We start from the raw sequence: 18,985 nt of genomic DNA, 5'->3' as shown, positions 1-18,985 counted from the left end.
CTATTTGTCAATTGCCCGACCGTAATTTGTTCACCCAACATGCTTTTATCTTATGGGAGAGACACCTCTAGTGAACTGTGGACCCCGGTCCTATTCTTTACATCGCATACAATCTACTGCAATACTTGTTTTACTCGCTTTCTTGCAAACAATCATCTTCCACACAATACGGTTAATCCTTTGTTACAGCAAGCCGGTGAGATTGACAACCTCACTCGTTTCGTTGGGGCAAAGTACTTTGGTTGTGTTGTGCGGGTTCCACATTGGCGCCGGAATCCCGGTGTTGCGCCGCATCACATTTCGCCACCATCAACCTTCAACGTGCTTCTTGGCTCCTCCTGGTTCGATTAAACCTTGGTTTCTTTCTGAGGGAAAACTTGCTACTGTGCGCATCATACCTTCCTCTTGGGGTTTCCAACGAACGTGTGAGTTACACGCCATCAACGACATATAATGTGCATAAAACATGTAGATATCATCAATAATGTAGCATGGAACATAAGAAATTATCGATACGTTGGAGACGTATCATTTTGCTGGCTGGCGCCCGTGGTTTTTCCCTTGTGTGTTGCAAGGGTTTTCCACGTTAAAATCTCGTCGTGTCCCCTGAGTGTTTTACTTTTCGTTCTTCGTTTATTGTGCATCTCGTTTATAACAAGTGGTATCAGAGCCCGTGTTCTTTGGATCTAGGGTTTACGAGATGTCGTCACTGAAGTTCGATCTACCGCAGCTGGACTACACCACGAGATTTGCTTTGTGGCAAGTGAAGATGAGGGCGATTCTCGCTCAAATCTTCAGATCTGGATGAAGCGATCGATGCTTTCGGCGAAGGATACCTGGACCGATGCGGAGAAGCGGAAAGACCGTAAGGCTTTATCGTTGATTCAACTCCATCTGTCCAATAATATTCTGCAGGAAGTGTTGCAGGAGAAAACCACCGCCGAGTTATGGGTCAAACTGGAGGAGATCTGTTTGTCCAAGGATCTCACGGGCAGATTGCACGTGAAGATGAAGCTGTTCTCGCATAAGTTGCAAGAGGGAGGTTCGGTAATGAATCACCTATCTTCCTGGAAAGAGATTGTTAAGTATGAGGATGAGGATTTAGGTCTTCTTCTTTTATGCTCGCTGCCTAATTCTTTCAGTAATTTTCGTGACACCATATTATTGAGCCGCGACAAACTAAATCTCGCGGAAGTTTATGATGCTCTCCAACAAAAGGAGAAAATGAAATCTATGGTGCAGGCTGAAAGTTCGTCCTCCAAGGCGGAGGCATTAGAGGTCCGTGGCAGGCCTGAGCAGCGAGATAACTACTACCACAACAACAGAGATAAGAGCAAGGGCGACAGAGGTCGCTCAAAGTACAAAGGACGTGACAAGTTCTGCAGGTATTGTAAGAAATCTAACCACAATATTGATGATTGTTGGAAGCTGCAGAACAAGGAGAAAAGAAACGGAACTTACCAACCGAAAAATAATGATGGTAATGGTAAGGCTGCCGTTGTCACCGGTAAGGGTGAGGCTGCTGTTGTTGCTCGGTAATGATGGTAGTGATAGTTCCGATGGAGATTGCTTAGCTGTCTTGGATGCATGTGTTTCACGTGATGATGAATGGATTCTTGATACTGCATGTTCGTTTCATATTTGCTGTAACAAAGATTGGTTCAGTTCTTATGAGTCTGTGCAGAGTGGAGATTTTGTGCGTGTGGGGAATGACAACCAGGTGCAAGCATTGTTGGCATTGGTTCTGTTCGGATCAAGACCCATGATGGGATGACACGCACGTTGACAGGAGTGAAACACATACCCTCCATGGCGAGGAATTTGATCTCTTTGAGTACCCTTGATTGTGACGGGTACAAGTACAAAGGTGGGAACAAACTTTTGAAGGTATCATCAGGTTCTCTCATTATTATGATTGGTGATATGAATTCTGCGAAATTATATGTCCTTAGAGGTAGCACTTTGCCTGGTATTGCTGCTGCTTTTAGTTCTGATGAATCTAGTAAGACTAACCTTTGGCATAAGCGTCTTGGACATATGAGTGAGCTTGGCATGGCAGAATTGACAAAGAGAGAGCTAATTGATGGCTGCGATTTAGGTAAGCTTGAGTTCTGTGAGCACTGCATCTTTGGTAAGCATAAAAGAGTAAAATTTAATGCTTCCATTCATACCACCAAAGGCATTTTAGATTATGTACACGCTGATGTTTGGGGTCCGTCCCGTAGAACTTCTAATGGTGGTGCTAATTACATGCTTACTATTATTGATGATTACTCAAGGAAAGTGTGGCCATATTTCCCGAAACATAAATCCGATGTTTTTAATGCTTTTAAGAAGTGGAAAGTTATGGTGGAAACCCAAACTGAAAAGAAGGTTAAGATACTCCGTATCGACAATGGTATGGAATTTTGTTCAAATGAATTTGATGAGTTTTGCAAGCAATGATGGGATGGTAAGACATCATACCATTCCGTACACCCCTCAACAGAATGGCGTGGCTGAACGCATGAACAGGACCATTATTTCGAGGGCTCGCTCGCATGTTGTCTAATGCAAAGATGCATAGAAGTTTTGGGCTGAAGCAGCCTCCACCGCATGTTATCTCATCAACAGGTCACCTTCTGTTCCACTTGATAAGAAAACTCCAATTGAGGTATGGTCCGGTTCGCTCGCCGATTATTCAGATTTGAGAGTTTTTGGTTGCATCGCTTACGCTCATGTTGATAATGGAAAGTTGGAGCCAAGGGCTGTTAAGTGCATCTTCCTTGGTTATGGTTTAGGAGTTTAGGCATATAGATTATGGAATCCTGAAACTAAGAAAATTGTGTTGAGCAGGAATGTCGTTTTTAATGAGGCGGTTATGTTTAATGATAGTCCGTCTACTGATATTTCTGATGCTATTGATTCTCCTGATGTTTCGATGATGAGCAAGCACAGAATTGGCGTGCAGGTGGAGCACGCAAAGGAGAATGAAAATGTGGTTCCCGAAACCAACAATGATGATAATGATGTTCCACCTTCACCACCTTTTGTTCAGCGACAAGGACGGTCTATTGCTCGCTGACCGCCCTAGGAGAAATATTGCACCTCCTACCCGATTAATTCAAGAATGTGATATTGTTGATTATGCTTTGAGTTGTGCTGAACAGGTGGAGCATGATATTGAATCAGCTACATATACTGAAGCCATTGCTTCGGTTGATAAAGAGAAGTGGGTAGGTGCGATGCAAGAAGAGATGCAATCGCTTGAGAAGAATGGCACATGGGATGTTGTGCACTTGCCTAAACAAAAGAAGGCTGTCCGCTGCAAGTGGATATTTTAAAGAAAGGAAGGTTTGTCTCCTAATGAGCCTCCACGGTTTAAGGCAAGGTTAGTAGCAAAAGGTTTCAGTCAAATTCCAGGTGTTGATTATAATGATGTATTCTCCCCGGTTGTGAAGCATAGTTCTATTCGTGCTTTCTTTGGTATTGTTGCTATGCATGATCTTGAGCTTGAGCAAGCTAGATGTAAAGACTGCTTTTCGCATGGTGAGTTGGAGGAGGATATATATATGGACCAACTCTGAAGGTTATGTTGTGCCCGGTAAGGAGGATCTTGTTTGCAAATTAAAGAGGTCCCTTTATGGTCCGAAACAGTCGCCACGACAGATGGTATAAAAGGTTTGATTCATTTATGCTTACACATGGTTTTGAGAGATCTCAGTATGATAGTTGTGTGTATATCAAGTTTGTTAATGGATCACCTATTTATTTGCTGCTATATGTTGATGATATGTTGATTGCTGCCAAGAGCATGAAAGAGATCACTATTTTAAAGAATCAATTAAGTAGTGAGTTTGAGATGAAGGATCTTGGTCCTTCTAAGAAAATACTAGGCATGGAAATTAAAAGGGACGAAAGTCTAGTTTGTTGTTTCTTAGTCGGAAAAGTACATTGAGAAAGTTCTTCATCGTTTTAATATGCATGATGCAAAGTCAGCTACTACTCCAATTGCTTCTCATTTCAAGTTGTCAGCTTTGCAATGTCCTAGCTCGAAGATGATATTGAGTACATGTCTCGAGTTTCCTATTCTAGTGCTCGTTGGTTCCTTGATGTATGCCATGGTTTGTTCACGTCCCGATCTGTCATATGCTATGAGTTTGGTCAGTCGATACATGGCTAATCCCGGTAAAGAACATTGGAAAGCTGTATAGTGGATTTTCAGGTACCTTCGCGGCACATCAAAAGCTTGCTTGAGGTTTGGCAGGATTGGTGAGGGGCTCGCCGGATATGTGGATTCAGATTATGCGATTTGGATAAGAGAAGGTCCCTCACAGGTTATGTGTTTACTGTTGGTGGATGTGCTGTTAGCTGGAAGGCTACTTTGCAGGATGCTGTTGCACAATCTACTACTGAGGCTGAGTACATGGCTATTGCTGAGGCATGTAAAGAGGCTGTTTGGCTGAAAGGTTTATATGCTGAGCTCTGTGGAGATAATTCTTGCATTAAGTTGTTCAGTGACAGTCAAAGTGCTATTTATCTTACTAAAAATCAGATGTTCCATGAGAGGACAAAGCACATTGATATTAAGTACCACGCAATCAGAGATGTGGTTGCAAAAGGTAACGTGAAGGTATGCAAGATTAGTACTCATGATAATCCTGCTGATATGATGACTAAGCCTGTCCCTGTGTCTAAGTTTGAACTTTGTTCAAGCTTGGTTGGTATAACTGTCTAGCCCAAGTGGCTATTGGCGCCAGCAAGTGTTTTCTTTGTTGATTCAGGTGATTGTTGAAGTTCATGCTACAAGGAATTTGTCTCAAGGTGGAGTTTGTTATATTGTGATCCAAATTCCAAGAAGAGGCTAACTTCTGACGAGCGGAGCGAGGCCCGTCGCCGGTAGGCTTGGCCGAGCGAAGCGAGTCTGAAGTTAGCCCACACCGAGGCCCAGCAGGTGCACCTGGGGGGGGTGCGGGGGACGAAGCCCCCCGCGGTACGGATCGTTGCCACCGTCTATATATTTTCCCTGTAAGCCGCCGCTAGGGTTTTGTCGCATCATTGTACACCCACGGCGTTTGTAAACACCACCGAAATAGTGAAGTTTTGCTGGCTGGCGCCCGTGGTTTTTCCCTTGTGTGTTGCAAGGGTTTTCCACGTTAAAATCTCGTGTCCCCTGCAGTGTTTTATTTTTCGTTCTTCGTTTATTGTGCATCTCGTTTATAACACCTTGGTTAATCTAACATAGAATAGTTATGTATGCTTTGTTGCTCGCTCAAGAATTGTTGAGGTCCATTGCCAAAGCTAAAGCTTCCGAGCATGCCTTTGCTTTCCCCGTGTCCCTGGTCTGCTATGACATTGATGCTTATTGCCGAGGCACCAAGGAAGGCACTCCAAACCATTCCTGTTGTTGCACCAATTTTACGTTTAGGTATAGCTACTAGGGATGCAAGCGGCGTGTCCCTCTTTGTCCTGCAGAACTTATCAATTAGTTCATAACTAGATGGACCTGGCGCGTCTTGCCGCGCCGTTTTTGCTACTGTCGTTTATATTGTCAAATTTCAAGGCATTCTAAGTTTTATACCATCGCTTAAATACTACCGAATTTCAAGATTGATACAATACCCTCTGTTATTCAGCTATCAGGCCACAAAAGATATCTAAGATTTCATGACTTATTACTGAACTTATATGGAAAAGAAAGTGTGACTTATTAGTATATAGATTCCGTTGAGAAAAATTACTCAAGGAATAGTAGCAAAGAATATCGAGACAACTTGATTCACAGAACGGCCATGACACAAAGCTCCACTTACTCGTAAGTTCTTTGTAACTTCAAATAGTTCTACCCAAAAAAACAATCTGGTAGTTTCTTCTATTTGCTGAACATACATGAAATAAACTACCCGTTGTTATTTGAAAACAGTCTAAATGCAGAACCTCACTATTCAACTACATTACAGTCACACATAAATAGATGGATAGTAATTATGTACCAGAAAAGCATATGGCATAAAAGTGAAATCGCAAAGGCTTACATGGTTGGCAGCAACGAGAAATCTGACAAAAAAAAATACTTGTAACTGCAGCTAGTGATTCGTAGTATATTTTGCAATAATAAGGAATAACTTGATGACGGAATCAGCAGGGAAATTTCCTTCCCACTGAATTCCAAATTATGTTAACTGAGAGCATGTATTTATTATCAGTGGTAGTAAGTGGATTCAATGAAACTGTTAAGTTTTAAAGATTTAGATTAGAACAGTCGGCCAAGTTTCAATGGTAATAAGGTTTTTTGTGAGGACATTTTCATACTTAATGAGTACACGAGATCATCAAGATGCATTAGACCCAAATGTGCACCTAATCCTAGTTTATAAGTGGAACACTATAAACTCCTTGATATGTGCAATTCTCCAAATTAATCTGTAGTACTTTGGTACATTTTCGTCTCGGGTAGTAAATGTAAGATTTTTCTCGTAGTTTACTCGATTATTATCTCAAGTGAACACAGATCCTTTGGGAAATTGCATGAAGTTGGTTCAATGGAAGTCTCAACAAATGCGGTACAATGGACTTAGCCAAATAAAGGATTTTTTTTGTTCGTATAGGCGAAACAACGCAAGTGTATATAAGTCGAACTGTTTAGCCTGTGTAAAGAAACATCTCATACGATTTGATAACTCTAGAATGTACCGTCTAAAATTCAATTATGTACTGAATATCCATACAGCTCTACTGCTCTACTCTTTCCCATCTACCTATTTTTTCTCGTACTCTAACAACAATGCAATAAGAATGAATGTCGGAAAGCTGTATCCAAGATAACAACTTGAAGAGACGAAAGGATCCATCTTGTTATGCATCTGATTCTATGATTAATCGCTAAATACCATTCAGAACAGGCTCATGTACTGGACTACACAAAATATCTATATAATTAAGCTACTGATCCACGTACTGTTTACCTTTAGATATCTTGATCAGTCTAAGCTCTCTATCCACCGTTCCTTATTGCTCCTACTGCAACAGAAGTGCGGACCTACCTTAACTCTTCAGGTAAGCACAGAGTCTGTCATCAACAGATATTTGTTTCACACAATTCTATGATTTTTCCTTGGTCCTGCACTTGCAGATGGCGAGGAACCCGACACAGAAAATGTCAAGGATCTGATGAACACCATTAATAAGCACACACTCGCCAGCCATCTGTGAGCCCTGTGGGGTATAATTTGGTTGAGTACTTTTGCATGATCACTGTCACTTATTTAAAATTGGCGAAGGATAGTACAATTATCAGCAAAGAGACATCCACACCAAGTTTAATTCCAGTTTGTTACGGTTTTGTAATTCAAGCATATACAGGTGTTCTAGAAATGCTACTCTCAGGCCCTGGTACAAAATAGTATCCAAAGCTCTACAGAAAACAATTCAATTACAATGTCACAAACTGAATCCTCTATTGAGCTTGCTGTTAAGTGAACCTGGGTCTTTTCCTTCTATAAAGATAAGGCACGTTTTGCGCGTGCTCTCGAAAAGAAAAGAACCTGGGTCTTCAGCCAAGTATGGAATGAGCATGTGAAGCTCCTTCTCAGATCATGTTCATCTCCACTCCTGGAAACCACTAATGGACCACAATTGAGCATGGCATCGCCATCCACATTGTGCCTAAATTGAAGCACATCTGCACTGCACTCATCCAACACCTTTGTCACGTTATATATGATTGAATACCTCCCGTAGACAACAGACCAAGAGTTTCTCGCAAACTCCTGATCATTCTTCTCCCTTTCTCCATCGTGGGTATCTATCTACTCACATCTCGGGAGGAAAGGAACCTCACTCGAAGCAGGCAGTGGTGGGAGGCAAAGCTGCAGCTTCCTGCAGTGGGCATGTAGAACAATCACCACACACAAACATGCCCCTAGCCAGGAATGTCAACGCGACCTCGCACAATTCAAAGATGAGGAGGGCCTCTTCCTCTTTAGGGAAAACTCGTGTGGTGGCGCAAGAGGGAACTGAGGGACATGAACTAACCGAGGAGGCAGCGGCTGGGGCAGACGTCAGCGACACAGAGGAGGGGCGGCGCCTTTCCAAGTGCACTGGCTCGAGCCGTATGGCGTTGGAGCAGCGCCGTTCGGGGTGAACTTGGGGGCGGCACTGAGACCTTCTTTTAAGAAGGGGCGGCGCTGAGACCTGGTGTCGACTCTGGCTCAGCCTGTAAGTGGGTCTGACCGTGGGTGTATGGCGAGATCTGCGGCGAGCCTGGCCTGGGCCTCCGCCAGGTCCGCTTCGGCATGCACCATGAGCACGGAGGCATCAACCATGATCGTCGCTGTCGACCTCACCTGGCGGAGCAGCGACTCCGTGAAGAGAATGTCGCTCTCCTCGGCGGCGGCCTCCTGCGCCGCCACCTCCGCCTCATCCTGACGGGCATAGGCGTTGGTCTCCTCCGCCTCAAACGCACGTTGCTGTTGCGGGGAGCTCTGCCGCATCCAGATCATCCGGGTAGCAGGCGCGTTGATGCTCATGATGTCGCGGTAGTATGAACAGCTCCATCGCAGCGGGCATGTTCTGCCTGCACCATTTTGAGTACTGACCATCTATCTTTTGATAAAAGATATAGATGATTTATGAAAGAATATCTGCATAGCAAGATACACACTTGCGATAGATATTATTATTCTAGTATTAAAAATGTAGAAATAACTGAAGTATAGCATCACACAGTGTAACAGCGTATCAACCACTCGAAAGTACATACCATCCATTGCAATCAAGAAAATTAAATTAAAAATCCAACTAAATAGATACCACAACAGTAAATCATGCCCAAATGTATCCAAACATAGCCTTGAGGTATCTTACAAGTTTGTCAAATATATTCAAACACGGTAACAAAAGGTTTCAAACTTCAGCAGCACATAGGGCACTACCTGTTCAAAATAGAACACACTTGCAGGTTGAACTCTGGCAGTCATCCTTACTATTAATCTATCAGTTGCATGAGAAAGTGATCCTTTACTCCCCACCGTTGGAGATATTAATTCCCATTGCATGATCGTAACCTGCAGATAAGGAATTTCAGTGAAAGTAAGATAATACTTGCAACGGAAACACACCAAAAAGGCATGAATAGTTATAGGAACACAACAAAATTTCAAAGGCATGCTTTGAAAACATGATTTGCCATGTTTGCTTTAAATACAGACAGAAAATGGGGCTTCCAAGAATACAAGGAACATGGAGAAGTTTCAGTTCATACCAAACGCTACTGCAGCTTAATACTATTTCAGCTTCATGCCACAACCTTAGTACTAACATCCTATCTTATTATGTTATATTCTCCATGCTACCGTGGGTCTGAATTTACACCATCATTTGATATAAACTTCTATTTTCTGATGTGACTGCTTGAGTGCTTAGCTTTTGCTGTCTTGCAGGATCGTTTGATTTTATCTTCAAGAATTATTGGATTCTACACGAATATTTTTTTATCACAAAACAAAATTCTTCTTTCTTTGGGAACATATTGAAGATATCCAATTGGTTCCTGCAACCCTAGCTTTGATGGGGAGGCCATGCCTGCTGATTATTCTTCGCAAGGGCAGAGGAATTGATGCAAAGCATGGTGCAAAGCAACTGGATTGTGAAGGTGTTGCAGACTTTCTGGATTGTGAAGGTGTTGCAGACTTTTCAATTATTCTCACATCAGGACCTAGTCCAAACATGCATCTTCATGTCGATTTGTCACTAGGATGTTGCTTCCTGAGTTTTCAGCCATAAACGGTGGAATTTAAGAAAGCGGGAGAGATGCAGAGTGATCTCAGTACCTTCCTGAGGCTCTTCTTTCGCCGGAACTTCGTTGCCTCCCTGCGGCTCCCCGCAGACCTGGCCGGACGTGTGCGAATCCCCCAAGAACCTCGCCTGCCGCCGGCAGCTCCCCGCGGATCTCGCCGGACCTCTGGCGCTCGAGGGACAGTATGGTTGTGGTGTAGTGAAGGGGGAGGGGGAGCGGGTGGAGAGACCTCTGCTGACTGAGGGACGGCACGGAAGTGGCTAGAGAAGGGGAGCGGAGCGATGAGGCGATGGATTTTTCCTGGCCATGGCGCCCAGCGCTATCACCATGGGAGCCTGATGCGGCGTGGTTAACTGTGGCTGCTGAACCGACTAAATAGATGGCCACGATTTAACTATTCCTGATCCAACGATCACAAATTCGCAAAATGGTGGAGCAAGGACAGGCCGCCGGAACCCTGGGAGCTTAGAGCTCTTCTAAGATTACTCATCATAGCTATAAAATTAGCACCACATTCTTATTATGCCATTGTCCGCCACTCCGTTCCGCTTGCATCCCTAATAGCGCTACACATCAATGTGGATCTTGCCCAGCCGGGTGGCGGTGAAAGCCATTGTGCCTGCATCTATGAGAGCTGCAGATTGCTCGCGTGGGAGAAACTGCTGGTGGACTTTGTTAATGTGTTCGTGGATCTCTCCTTCATTTGAGATGTCCAAGTGGCATGTAGAGAGTAGAGTGATTGTAGCCTTGACGAAATCATAATGAGAAAGGCTCTCCATTGACCGACGATCCTATGTAGGTCGACATCATCTTGATCTCCCCTCTTGTTTTGAAGTGTGTAGAACGTATGGCTGGTCCAAACTTCAGTATCGGGGCATTATGGACTTTTCCATACAACTCATACAACAAACATAAATAACATAAGCTGAAAACAATTAGACAACAATTTCTCAAGGCCTTATTTCTGTCTCTGCTTTTGTGAATAAGAAGTTTAAACTGTATCTGTAGAAGCTTAATGTGAAAGAACGAATTTTATATTCACTGGTCCGTTTGTGGTGTTGGAATTAAATAAATTGTTTCTGTAGTTACCGTGAGATCAAAAAATATTATAAGATGCAATAGGTTAAAAATGTTTGAACGGTAGACATAAATGTTGTTATGTCATGAACAAGATACATTGTTACATTTGGAAGTCAGAGCTAATTTGGAGAAACACGGTACAAACGTAGACGCTCACATACACACGCATACTGGAAGAATGTTTAGGCAGCGACGAAAAAAAAAATTGCGGGACTAATGCGACGAGCAGACCCGAGTCAGATTGTTGTTTTGTGGATCCCAAACCACCGCGGAGCTCTTTTCATGAACTTGAATGTTCCTTACCATTGCACTCAATTGTCTAGCAAGTGCCCTGGTCACGTACAAATTGACAAAAAAAATTGTCAGCCTATTATTTTTTATCTCGATGCCTTCCATTCTCAGAGTTAAGCTTTATTCCTTTAGGAAGCAAACCAGCAAAGTCAGTGGCTTTGGAAAATTTACGATTCTTGTATATAAAAGCTACGTGTGTGAGCTGTTTCGACCTTAATTCTGCGGCCAGTCTAGAGGAAGGTAAGGTTAGAAGTGATGGGAGGCTTGTCATATATATAGTGCGCGTGACTGATAAAATGCCCTGATGTTTGTTATCTAAGAGATGTTAGGGTGGTACTATGTTATTATGGGTGAACTGGTGAAGTCGCAAGATATCTCCTTCTAAGTTGAGAATGGACTTTTGTAGCTCGAGCTACATGTAAGCCGCTTTTTAAAACTATGAAAATTTCATTTTGAGTATGTTAAAAAAAATTGAGAAAAATAGTGTGATGTAGATAATATTGTAATCTTCAAGTGTGTAAATTTTCAGATTAAAATATGCTGTATTTTGGGCTCAGCACAAATAATAAATCTTGATTTCAGCATTGCTGAATAGTATTGAACAATACACTAAAATCAAGATTTTGTCATTTTGTGAGACTTTGTTATTTTTACTGAGGGCAATATATGATGTATTATAATCTGAAAATATACACACCGTTATATTTCAACATTCTCTACATCTACATATTTGTTTCAAAATTTTCTGAAACTTTGAAATCAAAAGTTTTGAAGTTTAGAAAAAAGTAAAACAGAACCGGGCTGCATTTGTGGTTTCCTCATCTAAACTCTCATATTGGTCAATTGGGTATGTCGAGTATATTCTTCCCACTTGATTTTTTCCCTTAATGCATTACTTCAATTCCAAGCCTGCTAGTTGCACTAGTAGAAAAATCCTTATTGGTAGAAATACCATCTGTGACGCACTAAAATGTGCATGCTCCACAAAATTATTTTCTGCGCGCATGCAAATTAATAGTCCACAGAATTTCTGGGAATTCTCTAGCGTATTTGCAGCTGGCGCGCCACAGAAATTGGCCATTATGTGGCGCATGTGCAAGGTGCGCCACAGAAAGTTTGTGGGGCCCACGCGGGGTCCACCACTGCACATGGACGAAGGGAATTCTGTGGTGCATCTGCCAAATGCACCATAGAAAGTCAAAATTATGTGGCGCATATGCCCATATGCGTCACAGAAAGTCAAAATTCGCCACAAGTTCATCTTTCTGTGGCGCATGTAGGCATATGTGCCATAGAAAGTTGAAAGATTTTTTCTCCCCACGCAACTCCACCCACCCACCCCCCCGAAGATCGCCTTTTTAGCACTGTAAAATAAAAAAGAAATAGATAGAAAAATCAAAAAAAAAATCCTTCGAGGTGCCGATGCATTATGTCATCTAGACAAACATGAATTTCAACTTTTTTTTGCAAAATTGCGTTGCAAAACCATCAAACTGAATGTCTGGTTGCATACGAACTCGAAAAAAACGCACAATATATCAAAATGATCGGGAGAAAATTCTACATCCGAATTCACCTAGGCTACCCGGTTTGACAATTTTTAGAATCGCCAAATTCGAAAAGAATAAAAAGATACGGCAAGTCAAGATTTTTTGTGTAAAAATAAAAAATCGAAAAAAAATTTGTGGCGCACCAACTGCCCATGCGCCACAGAAGTTTTGGCCCGAAATTTGAATTTCGGAGGCGCCAATCTCCTCCTCCACTTTTCCTCACTTCTCCTCCCACCACCACCACCTCCTCCCTTCTTCTCCACCACACCACCACCACCTCCTCCCTTCTTCTCCCTCCTCCTCCTACGATGACCACCACCACCTTCTCCTCATCCTCCGGCCACCACCACCTCCTCCTCCTCCTCCTCCTCCTCCTCCTCCTCTTCCTCCTCCTCCTCCTCCTCCTCCTCCACCACCACCACCACCTCCTCCTCCACCACCTCCTCCGGCCGGCCTCCTCCTCCCCCTCCACCACCCCACCCCACCCAACCCAACCCAACCCACCCAACCACTCACCTTCCGGTGAAATTCCAAGGAAAAAACCGGCGAAATTCAGGCGGCCCCAGATCTTGATCTAGATCTGGCCGCCATTTTTTTAAAATTCAAAAAAAAAATCTGTGGCGCATATTGGCATGGTGCGCCACATAAGTTTTCAAGAAAATTCTGTGGCGCATATTGACCTAGTGCGCCACATAATTCAAATACTAGTCGCGTGATAACTGTGGCGATCGAGATATGCGCCACAGAAGGCATTTTTGGTGCGCCGCAGAAGGCCTATTTTCCACTATTGTTTTTTTTGAAGCCTGTACCGTAGGAGAAGCCCTACGGTGTAATTTTTTATATATATATAAGGGTAACCAACAGAAGTTATACACGGATTACATCAAGGTGGGTAAAAATGTCCCAAAAACATAGGAAGAAAATTAAAGGGAGAGAGCTAGCAGCCAGTCAACAAGTGGCTGAACAAGGGCTGTCTTAACTCTAAATCTATGTAACAAAAGATCACTACAGACGTGCCATGGATGCTGGTATCCCTCTAAAGATAACATCATTTCTAAGCTTCCAGATATTCCAAGCCGAGCAAGCGATGATCTCCAGAAAACATGGGCCAGCAAAATTCGATCGGGCAGTCATATATCTTCCAGACAGAGGTACCGACGTATCCCACTGAATATTCAGTTTGCACCAACAATTCACTGCAAATTCACACTCAAAGAATAAATGATCTCTTGACTCAAGGGTTCCAGTTTGGCATAGCACACAATTTTCCACTAGTGTTAGGACACCTGGAACAAATTATGAGCCTCCTTGTTAGTCACCGAACCTTCGTGCCACAAAGAATGGACTTGTGAATTGGCGGTGGCTCGGTTTATTAATCTCACATAGAACCGTTGCATACGCTACAAATTCTTTTGCCTGAACATGGTTGTTTCGTAGAACTGCAGTTAGTTGCCTGGGAAGTGCTCCAATCGTGTACAAGATAATTTGAATTCTTTGCATGCCTAATCTCTTCTATCCTGATGCCTTCCATTCTCAAAGATATACATTACCCTTAATGGGGAGTATAAGCAAAGGCGACGAACGGCACTGGTAGATCGGTGTGGATTTTATACATTTTTTTCCGGTGAGACAAAAGGGTCAAGGGGAGGTTAAAAGTGAAGTGGAGGCTTGTGCGCAAATATAAATGAACGCGACCGACAAAAAGATGCATTGATGTTCATGACTCGAGTAAGAGATGTTCTGGTGCTGCTATAGTTCTATAGCATGTTATGGTCGTACTATAGCACGGGTTTATCAACTTTTGCCTTGTGGTTGTTGCACATGTTATGTTCTCCTGACTTGAGGTAGCTGCCAATTTTCCATGAAGGAAGTGATACAATTGAAAATGGAGACATGACTTTGAGAAATGTCCCTTTCTAGACCTTATCCTTAACATACTTAAACTCAGTATTGACTGACAAGCGCACCTCTGCCGGCATTCCGAGCAGTGGCAGAGGCAAGTTTTTTTATTTGGGTATATAGAGTTTGAGCTGTTGTACTAATTATTATACGATTAACTCAACGTTCTTCCCTAAGTTCTGGCACAATAGCTGAAAAAATTAGGACAACAGTTTCTTTCCACTATTATCTATGTGTGTAAGAAGCGTAGGCCATTTCTGGATGAGCTTAAGACAAAAGAACTAGGATTTGATGTCCTTGTTGCTTTGGAATTAAAATAAGTTGATGCATTGAAATTGTTGGTAGACCATAAAAACTAATTTTAAGTTGTAACAGACAAAAACAATTTGTGCCTGAAACAAAAAATATTTTTTTACATTGTAGCACAAAAGCGAATTGACTTGGATGGAAACCAATGTTTGGTACTCTGGACTGAAGATGAAGTTCCGCGTGATTAATCCGTGTAGCAAATAAAACCGCAATCAGACATTTCTATTGTGGCTCCCAAACCAGCACCATGAAGAATTTCACTCGGTTGCTGCGATGTACGTAGTACCCCCATTATCTATAAATTAACAGCTTCCCATTGAAATACTATTATTTTTTATCCTGATGCCCTCCATTCTCAAAGCTATGCATTAGTTCTCGAGGAATCAGATAAACAAAGGCAACGGCTTTTGCAAATCTACCATTCGTGTATTCATGACTATGAATATGGACTGTATAGACTTTCTTTCTGCGATGAGTCGAGAGGTTGATGATGAGGTTAGGACTGAAGGGGGAGGCTTGCGTGTGTATATATACATGAATGTGACTGCCAAGAAAATGCATTGAAGATCTCGTGATATTAAAGTATGGTCGGTTTCTTTTTATAGTACAAAACATCATGAAGTTACAGTATGGTAGGTGGACTCACAGGCTATACTTTTTTGTTTTTTGAATCTGCCTGGACATGTTGTTTTTTTTAGAAACCCTCCAAGCATGGACATGTAAAGCTGACTGAGAACATCAAATCGGCAAATCCTCAGTCTCGCTGTATTGGGCTTCTCCAGAGCTCGATGCTTTTGGGCTTTCGTGGAGGCCTACCGAAGGCCTACACCCATGCCGCGCACGCCGGGGATTTTGGCGGGAAATCCACATGTCAGGAAGCATCGCGGGCCCGACCAGTCAGTGACCTGCATCACAGTAGAGGCCAAACCCGCGTTCCCTCCCCCACTTTTCCCCACCTCTTTTTCGCCTCCACCTCCTTCGCTTCAGCCACGAACAGCAGCAGGTCGGCTGCGGCGCGGCGAAGCAGGCAGCGTGTGGGAGGACACAATGCCGCCTAAATATTAGGTTTTCGCGCTGAAGATAGTCCCCTCTCTTAAAACAATGCCTCCAACAAGGTTATTTCCAGGCACAATTCTTTGCATGCCTATTCTCTTCTATCCTGATGCCTTCCATTCTCAAAGATATACATTACCCTTAATGGGGAGTATAAGCAAAGGCAACGAACGACATTGGTAGATCGTTGTGGATTGTATACATTTTTTTTCCGGTGAGACAAAAGGGTCAAGGGGAGGTTAAAAGTGAAGTGGTGGTTTGTGCACAAATATGAACGCGGCCGACAAAAAGATGCATTGATGTTCATGACTCATGAGTAAGAGATGTTCTGGTGCTGCTATAGTTCTATAGCATGTTATGGTCGTACTATAGCACGGGTTTATCAACTTTTGCCGTGTGGTTGTTGCACATATTATGTTCTCCTGACTTGAGGTAGCTGCCAATTTTCCATGAAGGAATTGATAAAATTGAAAGTGGAGACATGACTTTGAGAAATGTCCCTTTCCAGACCTTATCCTTAACATACTTAAAATCAGTATTGACTGACAAGCGCACCTCTGCCGGCATTCCGAGCAGTGGCAGAGGCAAAAAAAAAATTTTGGGTATATAGAGTTTGAGGATGTGTGTTGTACTAATTATTATACGATTAACTCAGCTAAGTTCTGGCACAATAGACAAAAAAAAATTAGGACAACAATTTCTTTCCACTATTATCTATGTGTGTAAGAAGCGTAGGCCATTTCTGGATGAGCTTAAGACAAAACTAGGATTGGATGTCCTTTGTTCTTTGGAATTAACATAAGTTGATGTATTGAAATTGTTGGTAGACCATAAAAACTAATTATAAGTTGTAACAGACAAAAACAATTTGTGCCTGAAACAAAAAAAAAATTTACATTGTAGCACAAAATTAAGCGAATTGACTTGCATGGAAACCAATGGTTTGTACTCCGCAGTGAAGATGAAGTTCCCCATGATTAATCCGTGTAGCAAATAAAACCGCAACGAGACGTTGCTATTGTGGATCCCAAGCCAGCACCATGAAGAATTTCACTCGGTTGCTGTGATGTAGTACCCCCATTATCTATAAATTAACCGCTTCCCTTTGTAATATTAATACTTTTTATCCTGAAGCCCTCTATTCTCAAAGCTATGCATTAGTTCTCGAGGAATCAGATAAGCAAAGGCAACGGCTTTTGCAAATCTACCATTCGTGTATTCATAACTATGAATATGGACTGTATAGACTTTCTTTCTGCGATGAGTCGAGAGGTTGATGGTGAGGTTAGGATTGAAGAGGGAGGCTTGCGTGTATATATACATGAACGTGGTGACCGCCAAGAAAATGCATTGACGATTTCAGGAAATTCAATTCGGCTATTGGGTGTATATGCTCTCTCCAACCAAAATACATATTTTTAATTGTCAAAAATTCTAATAAAAAAATTCGCATGTACATCTCGACAATCCATGTGCGTTCGTGCAGTTTCGTGAAGAACCGATATTTTTTGTGGTCGATGTAAAAAAAAAACAAGTCTCACAAAAAGCCTTATTTTTAACACTAAATTTTATCTTTTTTACACCGCTCAAACGAAAAGTTGATTTTTCATGCAAAAGACTGTGTGCGCACTTAGCATGCGAAGATGTACATGTGAATTTTTTGTTTGAAATATTTTAACATTCCAAAATATATCAAAGTTGTAGTTCAAAGTAAAGGGGGCATATACATCCAGGAGCCAAAACATCACTCCAGACGATCTCTTGATATCAAAGTATGGTCAGTTTCAAAACACCACGAAGTTACAGTATGGTAGGTGGACTTACATGATACTAGATATAGATGTGCGCCTTGGAAGCTCATGCCAATGTTTATCTATTATAATGGTGATAAAAGTAGCTGCCAATATGATACCATTCAATGGTTGCCGTATTGAAATTCCAAACAGATAAGATTCAGTGCATAATAATATGACAATTAGATCCCAGACGTAATGAGAAAACAATCGATATAAAGCAGACCACTACAGGATTAAACAACAATTTATACATACCCCTCGGCAGATTCCAAAATTATAAGCACTTTCTAAAAGGCTATATTGAACAACTAAATCGATCATAGGTGAACATGTAAATGGTACATGGTATCCTTGTGCATTCAATTCTTGACACCAGAATAGGAACATCTACCAGACAACTTGCAATGGGAGACACGCCTCCGAGATGTCCTGCTGCAGCGGCGTAAAACACCATAACATGAAAATCTACCAGACATTTATCACCACAGATAAATGCAAATTGAACTTTTCGATGCACTGACAATATCACGTGGTGGAACACCGATCATCTGTGACTGCTGATATTTAAGAACAGTCCAATCATAAACATAATCAAACTGGAATCCTACAAAGATAATATCCCATCAAAAGTGTCCAAAAGAAGTTTTTAGAAAAGATTGCAATGCAATAATTTATCTTGTAACATGTAAATAGAAAGGAACATTCTCAAATAAAAAGATCTCTAAAAAGTATGTTCAGGTATTTATATTCTGGAATGTCCTTATAATTATACTTGTAGCTTAATTATCATCCTACTTACCACCCAGATACCAAACGTGCATATCCAAGAAAGCAAAGAAAGGGACACTCAAGTGTCATGTGTTACCTGGTACTACTTTGGGTCTCAAGCTGGAGGATCTTAAGCTGGAGTGCAGGGCTTAAAGAGGCGAGTGAGGTGAGCACACAAGTGTTGTGGTAATTCAGTTTGCTAATTGCTGCTCTTGATGATCTGACCCACAAAATTAAAAAGTGAACCTCCAGCAATACCAGGTGTCGGATGTCAGGACTAAATTACACCATGACAAAATACCACATATGTCTCACTGGGAATCATCAGATATTGTATCATTTTGTTTCAACAAAAGGATATTGTATTATTCTTTATTTCTTGGCAGTTTTCCATGTTTTTATTTAATTATTTCTCATGGCCCAAGCAACCCTCAGTTTGGACTTCGGACCGCACATATGTTACT

The 18,985-nt window shown here is 42.0% G+C and overlaps 1 long non-coding RNA gene across 1 annotated transcript; it reads right to left on the bottom strand.

Moving 5' to 3' along the window:
- Positions 1–8,787: 8,787 nt before the first annotated feature.
- On the bottom strand, positions 8,788–9,892 carry LOC124700238. Its single transcript, XR_007001688.1, has 2 exons — positions 9,810–9,892; positions 8,788–9,044 (listed from the first exon to the last, which is right to left on the bottom strand). It is a non-coding gene; the product is annotated as an uncharacterized LOC124700238 (long non-coding RNA).
- Between the last annotated feature and the right edge of the window lie 9,093 nt (positions 9,893–18,985).

This window comes from Lolium rigidum, chromosome 3 (assembly GCF_022539505.1).
Source record: "Lolium rigidum isolate FL_2022 chromosome 3, APGP_CSIRO_Lrig_0.1, whole genome shotgun sequence".
Lineage (NCBI taxonomy): Eukaryota > Viridiplantae > Streptophyta > Magnoliopsida > Poales > Poaceae > Lolium > Lolium rigidum.
The sequence above is the reverse complement of the archived record's forward strand: the minus strand, read 5'-3'. Positions and strand labels throughout refer to the sequence as shown.